Source organism: Lepidochelys kempii, chromosome 25 (assembly GCF_965140285.1).
Source record: "Lepidochelys kempii isolate rLepKem1 chromosome 25, rLepKem1.hap1, whole genome shotgun sequence".
Taxonomy (NCBI): domain Eukaryota; kingdom Metazoa; phylum Chordata; order Testudines; family Cheloniidae; genus Lepidochelys; species Lepidochelys kempii.
Window position 1 is genome coordinate 17,208,809 of NC_136404.1, and position 12,196 is coordinate 17,221,004.

General features: G+C 50.0%; 1 protein-coding gene across 3 annotated transcripts in view; it reads left to right on the plus strand.

Moving 5' to 3' along the window:
• Positions 1 to 12,196, plus strand: part of MEF2B (myocyte enhancer factor 2B) — a 68,110-nt gene that overhangs the window by 16,581 nt on the left and 39,333 nt on the right. The window contains exon 1 of one of the 3 annotated variants that reach the window (XM_073324629.2): positions 1,693 to 3,136. The exons of the other annotated variants lie outside the window; for them this stretch is intronic. The gene's annotated coding sequence lies outside the window, so the exon portion shown is untranslated. Of the gene's footprint in view, positions 1 to 1,692; positions 3,137 to 12,196 lie in introns of those variants that run through there. 3 annotated transcript variants of the gene reach the window in all.

Sequence of the window (12,196 nt, forward strand, 5' to 3'; positions counted from 1 at the left end):
TGTTTTGCAGAGAAAGGTTTGTTTGTTTTGTTAAAAGGAGAATAAGGCTGGAATGTTCTTGATGGGACCTTTAATTTTGGGACCCAGGATCTGCTCGCAGTTACCCCAGCTTTTACAGCACTGTAGTTCTATCCAGTTTAGCTGAGTCACTTCTGTTTGACATCAGCGAAACAGACGGCAGAACGGACCCCTTCGTTTTTAAAAATCAAGGGCCAGATTCAGAGGTGGTGTAAATTAGCATAACTCTGGATAGAGGTATGTTGATTTACACCAACTCCAAATCTTGCTCCAGGCACCTATGGTCTCCTGATCCAAAACTCATTGAAGTCCAGGGAAAGTTTCCCGTTGATTTCAACGGGCTTTGGATCAGGTACCGTGGATCAGGATTTGACACCCATTTAGCCAGTGCACTGGGCTCTTCCACAAATCTGGCTCTTGATGGCTCAGTGAGAGCTGCTAAGCGAGGAGCTCTTGAAAACCTGGCCTAGTAGTCTTCAATGGAGCCCTACAGTTTGTTCCTGGCTAGTGAAGGAGAATTTGGACCTGGTTCACCATTAAAGTCAGTGGAGTCCCATTGGTCTTAGGTCAGAATCAGGCCTAGGGCCTTTAGCGTAATTGAGCCAGAAGGCAGCGTCAAGAACCTTTGGCCTGTGTAGGAAGTGGGGTCAGTGTTACCTTCAGTTGGTTTGTTTTATCTATAACGGGCCAGATCCTCAGAGGGGTAAATCAGGGAATATCTGTTGGCTTCACCAGAGCAATGTGGATTTGCATCAGCTGAGGACCCCTGACCCATGTGCCTTTCTGTGTTGAAGGGGGAGGAGAGAGATGATATTCAGATGTCCAGGCTGCCACCTGGACCCCTGGCTGCCTGTGCAATGCACAGTGGCATCTCCAGCTCCTCTCTCCCTCTCACATTCTTCCATGTGTCTCTTTGTGCAGCCCTTAAGCTTCTCTCTGAAGTTTCTTGTCCACATTTTTTCCCTGCTATTCCCATGGCGACTCAGCTAACCCCGATTTCCTGTATGGTGAGAAAAGGCTCTCAAGTTCATGAAGGACTTGGATCAACCCTATTATCATAACTCAAAGGTCTAGGGCTCAGCACTTCTGCATAGCTAAGTGCCTGTGAGTAAATAGCCCCAGTGGACACCGGGTGATATTTAGTCCTGGGGAGGAGGATGGGGTAGGAAGAATGGAAAATCTGTCCTGACTCCTTTGTGAGAACAACACAATAGCCTAATCTGCCTTCCATTGGTAGTGATACAGCCAGTCATCTGGGCTCCTGAATGTATCGGGAGGATCTCAAAGCACTTTGCAAGCCATGGGCTCCATTCTGTAGTCCACAATCAGGCAAAACTCCTACGGTCTTGAACATGTTTTGCTTGGTTAAAGACTAAAATGCAGCCATCTCTGGGGAGGAGCATGGGAGCTGCCTACTAGCTTGCAGTGACACTTCAGTGTCATTTAGAAACGGAAAGGATTAATACAACGTATACGTCAAACTCCAGAGGGAATTTAAAGGCAGAACTGGGTTATTCAAATGGGAACTTGGTCAGGAATGTTCCATGCTTGGGTGGGTTCCGGTTGTGGGTGTGGTACTTGTGGCAAAAGGTGTCCAGTTCCTGCAGATACTAGCAGCTATTTCAGGAGGCACTGAGGGATAAGCCACTATTTCCATGTCTGCTTCCCTGCAGGTTGTATGTATTGTCTTTCCATGTGTCCTGTGCAGCATTAAGAAAGCCACAGAACCGTCATGTACAGTAGGGGGCAACTGGAAGGAACTGCGGCTGTGGAGGTAGCAGGGAGAGCAATACAGCAGTGCACAGACAATCCAGGAAGTTTTTGGAAAGTGCAGGGGACAATTTCCTGGTGCAAGTGCTGGAGGAACCAACTAGGGGCGGAGCTCTTCTTGACCTGCTGCTCACAAACCAGGAAGAATTAGTAGGGGAAGCAAAAGTGGATGGGAACCTGGGAGGCAGTGACCAGGAGATGGTCGAGTTCAGGATCCTGACACAAGGAAGAAAGGAAAGCAGCAGAATACGGACCCTGGACTTGAGAAAAGCAGACTTTGACTTCCTCAGGGAACTGATGGACAAGATCCCCTGGGAGAATAACATGAGGGGGAAAGGAGTCCAGGAGAGCTGGCTGTATTTTAAAGAATCCTTATTGAGGTTACAGGGACAAACCATCCCTATGTGTAGAAAGAATAGTAAATATGGCAGGCGACCAGCTTGGCTTGACAGTGAAATCCTTGCTGATCTTAAACACAAAAAAGAGGCTTACAAGAAGTGGAAGATTGGACAAATGACCAGGGATGAGTATATAAATATTGCTCAGGCATGTAGGAATGGAATCAGGAAGGCTAAATCACACCTGGAGTTGCAGCTAGCGAGGGATGTTAAGAGAAGGGTTTCTTCAGTATGTTGGCAATAAGAAGAAAGCCAAGGAAAGTGTGGGCCCCTTACTAAATGAGGGAGGCAACCTAGTGACAGAGGATGTGGAAAAAGCTAATGTACTCAATGCTTTTTTTGCCTCTGTCTTCACGAACAAGGTCAGCTCCCAGACTACTGCACTGGGCAGCACAGCGTGGGGAGGAGGTGGCCAGCCCTCTGTGAAGGAAGAAGTGGTTCGGGACTATTTAGAAAAACTGGACATGCACAAGTCCATGGGGCCGGATGCGTTGCATCCGAGAGTGCTAAAGGAATTGGCAGATGTGATTGCAGAGCCATTGGCCATTATCTTTGAAAACTCACGGCGATCGGGGGAAGTCCCGGAAGATTGGAAAAAGGCTAATGTAGTGCCCATCTTTAAAAAAGGGAAGAAGGGTGATCCTGGGAACTACAGGCCGGTCAGCCTTACCTCAGTCCCCGGAAAAATCATGGAGGATGTCCTCAAGGAATCAATTCTGAAAGCACTTAGATGAGAGGAAAGTGATCAGGAACAGTCAGCATGGATTCACCAAGGGAAAGTCATGCCTGACTAATCTAATTGCCTTCTATGATGAGATAACTGGCTCTGTGGATGAAGGGAAAGAAGGGGACGTGTTATTCCTCGACTTTAGCAAAGCTTTTGACACGGTCTCCCACAGTATTCTTGTCAGCAAGTTAAAGAAGTATGGGCTGGATGGATTCACTACAAGGTGGGTAGAAAGTTGGCTAGATTGTCGGGCTCAACAGGTAGTGATCAATGGCTCCATGTATAGTTGGCAGCCAGTATCTAGCGGAGTGCCCCAAGGGTTGGTTCTGGGGCCGGTTTTGTTCAATATCTTCATTAATGATCTGGAGGATGGTGTGGATTGCACCCTCAGCAAGTTTGCAGACGACACTAAACTGGGAGGAGTGGTAGATACGCTGGAGGGTAGGGATAGGATACAGAGGGACCTAGACAAATTGGAGGATTGGGCCAAAAGAAATCTGATGAGGTTCAACAAGGACAAGTGCAGAGTCCTGCACTTAGGACGGAAGAATCCAATGCACCGCTACAGACTAGGGACCGAATGGCTAGGCAGCAGTTCTGCAGAGAAGGACCTAGGGGTGACAGTGGACGAGAAGCTGGATATGAGTCAACAGTGTGCCCTTGTTGCCAAGAAGGCCAATGGCATTTTGGGGTGTATAAGTAGGGGCATTGCCAGCAGATCGAGGGACGTGATCGTTCCCCTCTATTCGACATTGGTGAGGCCTCATCTGGAGTACTGTGTCCAGTTTTGGGCCCCACACTACAAGAAGGGTGTGGATAAATTGGAGAGAGTCCAGCAAAGGGCAACAAAAATGATTAGGGGACTGGAACACATGAGTTATGAGGAGAGGCTGAGGGAACTGGGATTGTTTAGTCTATGGAAGAGAAGAATGAGGGGGGGATTTGATAGCTGCTTTTAACTACCTGAAAGGTGGATCCAAAGAGGATGGCTCTAGACTATTCTCAGTGACAGCAGATGACAGGACAAGGAGTATGGTCTCAAGTTGCAGTGGGGGAGGTTTAGGTTGGATATTAGGAAAAACTTTTTCACTAGGAGGGTGGTGAAACACTGGAATGCATTACCTAGGGAGGTGGTGGAATCCCCTTCCTTAGAAGTTTTTAAGGTCAGGCTTGACAAAGCCCTGGCTGGGATGATTTAATTGGGGATCGGTCCTGCTTTGAGCAGGGGGTTGGACTAGATGGCCTCCAGAGGTCCCTTCCAACTCTGTTATTCTATGATTCTATGACTTCTCCAGAATCAGTGGCTCTATAAATACCATTTTCCATTGCTCGTTGTATTTTTAGCAGGGGCCTTTGCCTGTACTGGGTATGTTTCTGCATGGCCCTCCTGCCCCATAGCGGCAGCATCACGGGTTTAGAAGCAGAACCAGGCGTGGGGGAGGGTGCAGAAGGGAGCAGGCAGAGTGGGTCAGTTGATAAAGGCTGGGGGGATTGGATGTTTGGACTCAGGAATTCCACTGCTTTACCAATCCCTTCAAGCTGCCTGGCGCTGCAAAAACCGGGCTAGAAATGTGACAAGGAGAGAGGCTGTGGGGAAACTCCCAGGGCTTTTGGCTGGGCCGGTCTCATGAATTTCCGCTGCTCGTGGGCCTGCTCGGAGCCTGGAAACACAGAAGCAGGAGCAATAGCAGCAGTCAAATGTCTCGTGCTTCCTGCGAGTTTGAGGGCAGCTTTGGGGTGCTGGTTATTTGATCTAAATGGATTCACCTGCCCTGTCATTCACCAAATCCCCCAGCACTTCAAGCTGCTCTGTGAGAAACCGGAATGAAAGCAGAGAGGAATTCTGGGAATGGGTTTCCCTCCTCTGTCTTTTCCCGTTGGTTGCATGATCTTGTGCTTAAACCCATTGCAATGCTCTATTTGCCTTGCTCAGCAGCGCCGGCTGAGACCTGCCCTCTGTCCCCACTACATATGACAGTTTCACTCCAAGGGGGGCATTTTTTGCAGGTCCCCAAAACAAGTGGGTAAATACTTCTGTCAGTCCCCTTCTCCCTTCCTACTCTGTGCAGATGAGATGTCTGCAGATTAGACTGCACCCTAATGCAAGGGAAGGGGACTACCCACAGCTTTGTTTTGTGTCTGTTTTTCTCATGCTTTTTCTCCCTTCCCACCTCGTCCCCTTTGTACCAGGTGTTAATTGCAAATGAACACTGCAGCTTGGGTGTCATTCCTGTTACTGATTAACTGGAAGCTGTAGAGAAAGAGGTGGGTTCAGGCATCAGCTGCTCAGCCAGGAGTCTACACGTGAGGAGCAGGGTCACCTCTGGCACGCCAGGGGCCAGAGCCCCAAAGGGTCTCTCATGCTCCCAGTGAGGCAGGTGAAATGTCTGAATGCTGTACAGCACCACACAGAGGCATCTGTGCACACAGCTCTTTGGGAGGACACAAAAATCAGGGGCACTGACTGCCCCCATCCCTCCCCTTTAATAGAAATGCCAGGAACCCTTTGCTGGTTTCAGAGCGGTAGCCGTGTTAGTCTGTATCAGCAAAAACAACGAGGAGTCCTTGTGGCACCTTAGAGACCAACAAATTTATTTGGGCATAAGCTTTCATGGGCTAGAACCCACTTCATCAGATGCATGGAGTGGAAAATACAGTAGCAGGTATAAATACACAGCACATGAAAAGATGGGAGTTGCCCTTTGGATGCTTCAGCAGTGGACACACAGGCATTCTCCTTAGCATGAACTGACCTAGGTATTTATATCGCCAGAATCACCAGTGTCCAAGCTCTGTCATTTAGCTGGCAGTCTGGAACTCCATAAGGAACAGCAACCCTTTGCAGTGGGGAAATCACTGGGTGGCGATGGCGACTCCTGTCCCATGAGATGTGGCTGTGACCAGCCGTTGTGACACAGGATGTGACAGGGCCTTACTCCTGCTGTGTGGGTGCCCGTTGTGTGGGCCCTTGGATGTGTATAATGAAGACTGACTCTCGGTACATTTCTGATTTTCCCCATGCTCTCCTCCTAGTTGCTTTTTCTGCTGTGCCCACAGCAATTTCCACCTCATTAAGCGCTAGAATAAATTGCCTAGGGAGGTTGTGGAATCTCCATCGTTGGAGATTTTTAACAGCAGGTTAGACAAACAGCTGTCAGGGATGGTCTAGCTAATACTTAGTCCTGCCTTGAGTGCAGGGGACTGGACTAGATGGTCTCTTGAGGTCCCTTCCAGTCCTACAATTCTATGATTCTCCAAGAGTCTGGTGCATTTCATTTGGACTTCCTTGCGGTACCAAATACAGTGCTTTGCTGCTTACCCTCACACCTGTTTGAGACCACTTTGCACTTGGGGGTGGGGGTATTTTGCACCCAGGAGGTTTAGGAGCACGGTGACTCTCAGTGGAACTCATGCTTAGGTTCTTTTGAAAATCAGACCCTTGACAGACATCTCTTCTTGCTGCTACACACAGCCTGGGGTATTATTACTAGTCTATTAAAAATGTCAGGAGCGAGCAAGGGAAGAGAGCCCTCAAGATACATCACTGAGCAGTGAGGCTAAAAAATGACAGGTCGGGACCTTGGCGTTCACTCAACAAAAGGCCCACTAGAGCCGACGGGTTTGCTATCTCTTATAAATATCTCTGAGAAGCAGCAGTGCCTTTCCCCTTGGGATAGCCCTCCTGGCTGATGCTCCCAGGAAATCACATTCTTCAGTGTGAAAGCATCCTTCCTCCTAGCAAGGCTGACCCTTCAGCAGAGAGCGGGATGTTTTTATTGCCCATAAAGAAAAGGAGGACTTGTGGCACCTTAGAGACTAACCAATTTATTTGAGCATAAGCTTTCTTAAGCTACAGTGAAGTGAAGTGAGCTGTAGCTCACGAAAGCTTATGCTCAAATAAATTGGTTAGTCTCTAAGGTGCCACAAGTCCTCCTTTTCTTTTTGCGAATACAGACTAACACAGCTGTTACTCTGAAACCTGTCTTTATTGCCCATAGTTCACTAGGAGTTTTGGCTGATCCCAGAAACAGATCCATGGTCCTGGTTCTGCGGGGTTGTGTCTCTTCGGGGGGTGAAACTCGTCTTCCTGTTGTGTGATCCCTGGAAACACATGTAAACATATTCCAATCACTCTGACTGAGCAGAATCCACAAGCTCTGAGCTGTGAACTACTGGAATGCCGAATAAGCAGGAAGGATGGTGCGATGCTTAGGACACTGGCCTGGGCATTTGGAAACCTGCCACAGATTTCCTGTGTGATCTTGGGCAAGTCTCGTTGTGTCCCTGGTCCCGTCTGTACAATGGGGATATCAAGAGCTGTTGGGAGGATAAATACCTTAAAGATTGCAAAGGGCTCAGATACTCTGGTGATGGGGGCCAGAGAAGTACCTAGACATAGAATGGGGATGCCCAGAGTGCTGTTTACAGGGAGCCTTGGCCAAAGTTCTTTCATTCCTAAAAGGATCCTCTGTAAATCCTAGCCCAGGAAATAACTAGCACAAATACTTCCCACTTGACTTCTTCAGCGTATGTCACAAATATTAGCATTGCTGGGGGATGGGCCATTTTATAGAATAGGAAAAGTGAGGCCAAGAGGTTATGAGATGCGTCCAAGGCCACTGATGGAGTCAGTGTGGGGAGCAGGGGTGCTGGAGCTCTGTAGGCACCTCCTCCTTTCTTTGCACGGTTAGGCCATGTTTGTCTCAGAATGAATCTGCAGAGGAAATGTTGTTCGAAGGCTGGGGGTTCAGTCATCGTTATTGTCCTGGCATCATGTCATGCCCCCGGATCGAAGATGTGCCAAGGAAGACACTTGCTGCTGAGATACTTGACACGATCCATCCACCTTTTAGGCGGTCTGACTCTGGGTCTGTAGGCAACCCAGTTTCCTAGCATCATCCATCATCTGACTTACACAGGCCTTGTCCAAGCTGCCTCTGGTTGAAACCTCTCCCCCTGAAGCTGCAGTGATCTGGTTTGTATGCCAGGATGGAACTATGCTGCAGTAACACCTGATGTGTCAGTATCCTGTTCACCTGCTTAGAGAATAGGATTGTATATTGGGGGGGAGGGCTGATTCTGGTGTAGTCACTTACACACTGGTACAAGTGACTACTCACGGTGTAGGGCAGAATCAGGCCCAGTGCCTTTCAGATTCTACCCCTCTCCATCCCCCCTGCAATGAGCAGGTGAGTGGCTGGGGCCAAAGGCAGCAACCATTGTGGGCCCAGTGGCATCTCACACACAACATTGGATCATGCTTTACTGAGAGGAGGAACGTTGGCTGGGACTCCAGGCTTGTCTCTGACTCTTTTCTAAATGTACCACATAATCGCTCTGTCCATGCAGGTAACCCACCAGAGACAGGGAGGGAGCTCAATTTAATGCCTTATAGTGATAGACTCAAGGAGCTAGATCTATTTAGTTTAATAAAGAGAAGGCCAAGGGGTGACTTGATCACAGTCTGTAAGTACCTACAGGAGGAACAAAATTTGACAATGGGCTCTTCGGTTCAGCAGACAAAGGTCTAACAAGATCCAGTGGCTGGAAGTTGAAGCTAGATAAATTCAGATTGGAAATAAGGTGCAAATTTTCAACAGTGAGGGTAATGAATCACTGGAACAACTTACCAAGAGCTGTGGTGGATTCTCCATCACTGATACTTTTTAAATCCAGATGGGATGTTTTTCTAAACAATCTGTTCTAGTTCAAACAGGAATTAATTCAGGGAAGGCTGAAGTTCTGTAGGCGGTCACACTTTTCGTTTCTGGCGATACAGCCATTGACAGCCTCTGGAGGCCCCTTCCAGCCCTGCATTTCTGTGACTGCACAAAGCTGTGGCTTGCATTGTACCATCAGCATGTGGGTGTGAGCCTCAGTCTTCATGGGAGATTTGAACCTGTGACTTCCTAGCTGAGAGGCAACAATGCTACTAATTGTGTCAGTGTAGAATTGGTCTCACCTGGGTGTGTAGCACGGTACCAGCCTGCCTCTTTCCACCTCTGCCCAGCAAAAATAAGGTTCTTGGACTATGTTGGAAGCCAGCCTGCTGACTTTGGCAGGAAGTCTGTTTTAGCTCCTGTTAATTTCCAGGCCTCCCTACATTTTTGCCCCGGGGGGATTTCAGCTCCTTGGCCTGTGTTATTGTGACATGGCCCAAGGTCATAGACCCATAAGCCTGTGCTATTTATTTCCCATCCCCTTCACTGCCATCTGCCTCCTGCACCAGACAGCAGAGCCAGGGCTGTCTGGGACAGTCAGTGGCAAGATGGGAGCAGAGCCTCCGAGTCTGCCTGAAGAAGTCTCAGTGATTTGGGAATATTTGGGAATATTTGTCAGAGATTCTGGTGGCCCTGGGGCATGCCAAGATTTACTCCATTGCTGTCCAAGTTAACAGCCCAGGGTCCGGCAGCCCATGGGAGGGCGGGTTTAGCAAAGTGACCAGTGGTCAATTGGATTTGCTTCTTTCTGACTCTAGCTGCGCTGCTTCTCTTGCGCAGTTCGGCCACGGGTCACAGAACCCTCTGGCAAAGAAAGGCCACGACCCAGAGGCTCCAGGGCATTTTGGCACAGAGAGCGCCCCCCCCGGAGGGAGAGCCTAAATGGGATGTTGTCCGAGTTCTTCTGGGTTTGGCCAAGGCTGAGAACACGGCGTGTAAAACAATCTAGGGGGACAGACTAGCTGGTGCGTGGCAGGGCTACTCCATATCCTGTCCTGGTAGGTGCCTGGAGTCAACCAGTGCAACTCCGTTGGAATCAGTGGAGCTGCGCCTGATTGAATGGCAGGGATAAGTTTATCTCACTAACTATAAGCACCACAGTCTGCTACTGACTCTCTCCTCCTTTCTGGATCAGCCCCTTTTCTACCCCTTCTGCCCTCTATCGTGCATGAAAACCCGCTTCCCTATTCTGAGTCTGGGCCTCTTTCGAGGTGGGTTAAGGCCAAACATTTGCTTAGCTCACTTCTCGGGGGAAAACTCCCAGCAGTGAGGGGCCCCTGATAGGCATCTTAGCTGTCTTCATCTTGCTAATTTATCTCCGTGATCTGCTGGCTCTCACTGAAGAGCAAAGATCTAGAGACAGGAAAGACCTCAAGAGGGAGCCAAAAGCTTCTGAGCACAAGCTCCAAGCACCAAAAGGCAGGAAGAGCAGAGACTGGGACTTGCAATGAAATGACTGGCCAGAGCTTTCTGAAAAAGCAGCATTCCCAGGCCACTAGATCGACAAAGCAGAGAGAGCTTTCACCAGCCCACCATCCCCACCCACAGCCTAATGGCACAAATATTGCAGCTAGCAACCAGCTCTGACCCTCAGGGACACACCTCCGGGCCACCCCAGGTGTCCACATTGCTGTGCCCCCTTTGCTGGCAGGCTAAGGAGAGATCAGACTGCCTGCTGTGGGTCATAGGGATTGAACTCCGGAATCTCAGGCCTGCAAGGGCAGGGGCATCTCAGTGCAGGTCAGAGGCAATGGGGTTCTCTCCAGGCCAGAGGCTTATTCTGTGGTCCAAGCAGCTCTTAGGAGACCCCAGGATACAAGGTGTCATTCCACACATGCTGACATATCCTCTGCACTCCCTCCCCTTCCAGGATCAATTAAGATTATGAGCGATGCTAATTAACACCCTGCTAATTGCACTCTGCAGCCCTCTATAGATCACAAGATTTATAAGCAGACAGCAGCCACAGGCCTAGGAAAGATGCTGCTCTTGTGTACCCAGAGCTGCCTGTAAGGTGAGCCTCTCCCAGTGCTCAGGATGGAGAGACCTTCCACCTTGCTCCCCTTTCACTCTCCCTGCTGCTCCCAGGACTGCTCCTTCATCCTGGGGCAGTTCATGGCCTCTCGGGAGGATCCCACAGAGTTCACCCAGTATCTGTGTTCAGGACATGGCCATGAGTGGCTAGGACCAAAGCCCAGCAGGAGAGCTGACTGTTGCTAGACATGCTGGACATGCCAGCATAGCAGGAGGGATGGACCCAGCAATCTAGGGTGCCCTCCTCATCGTGAGCGTCTGAGGGCAGCAGGCAGAGAAAGGTCCACACCCCGGCAGAGCTCTGAGTGGCAGCCAGACTTCCCTCCGCTCAGCAAGGTGATACTTGTGATTCGGAGTTCAGCAGTTTGAAACATTGCACCGACAGTTGCCTCTGCTCCCTCTTCCCCTGCCTCCGCTACCACCCGTTCAGGGCAAGAGAGCAGCCCCCGGGGCCCGTTCAGTCTCTGCCGTGACTTCCTATAGGGAAGCTGCCTTGTGCCACTGGCAGGTCTTTTCTGTGGACATCTGCCTGGCTGGGAATTGGACTGAGCTCCATCCGCTGACGTCACATAGGCCACCTTTCAGTTGTTTGGCATTTGGTCACTACCAGCACACCAGCTGGATTTGGACTGGTGACTTAGAGGTGTCCCTTCCCCTAAATCCTGGGCCACCCAGTCTCCCCATCACTAACCTTTCTAAGGAAGGGTCAACAGACCCTATTTTGGCCTTTGGAAGGGTTGGTTTGGGATGTCCCATAGGAATTTTGCCCTGTTGTTTATCTACCCAAGTTTATTTGCTACATGTGGAAATTGGATGAGTCTCAAAGCCATTGCGATAATGTGCCCGTGTCCTTTAGAGTTTTACTTTCAGGGCTGGGAAGTTTGGGTGAATGGGTAAGGGCATTCATTATGCACAGACTCTCCCTGGAGGCAGGAGCCATGTCAGCCCAGTGTGCCCTGCGTGGAGCTGGGGAGAGAGTTTATTTCCTGACAAGCCCTTTCTAATCCAGCATCCCACCTGGTAGCTAGGCAGCTCCTATCGCGTAACTAGAGCCTAGAAGTTGCATCAGTTCCATTTAGCTGCTGTAAACAGGGGTGTTCTCCAGGGCCCCCAGTGCTCCCCCAAGGCTTCTGAATCCAGCTGCCAGGACAGCTCCTTACTGCTGTCTGGAGCAGAGCTGGAGCCGTGCTGAATGCCCTGTGCAGGGGAATGGGAAGTGCCTTTCTGGCCAAACCCGTCAGCGTCCAACAGCACTCAGTGTAGCTCGCGAGGCCAGTGCAGACACACATTTCCTTCCTGGGGGGTAAGCAGGGTCTGCCGGACGATGGCCAGCAAACCAGCTGCTTTGGGTTTGTATGGCCTGGGACAAACCTATTCTCGCTTCTGCCTCATGGGATTGCACCTCCCCCAGACTGCAGGTCTGCGAACGCCCGAGGACTCAAAGTGAAACTCCACCAAAAGCCCCAGTTCCTTTCCCCCAGCCAGCCCCACCCTGAACTTCACCAGCCTCAGCCCAAATTTCAGGGTTG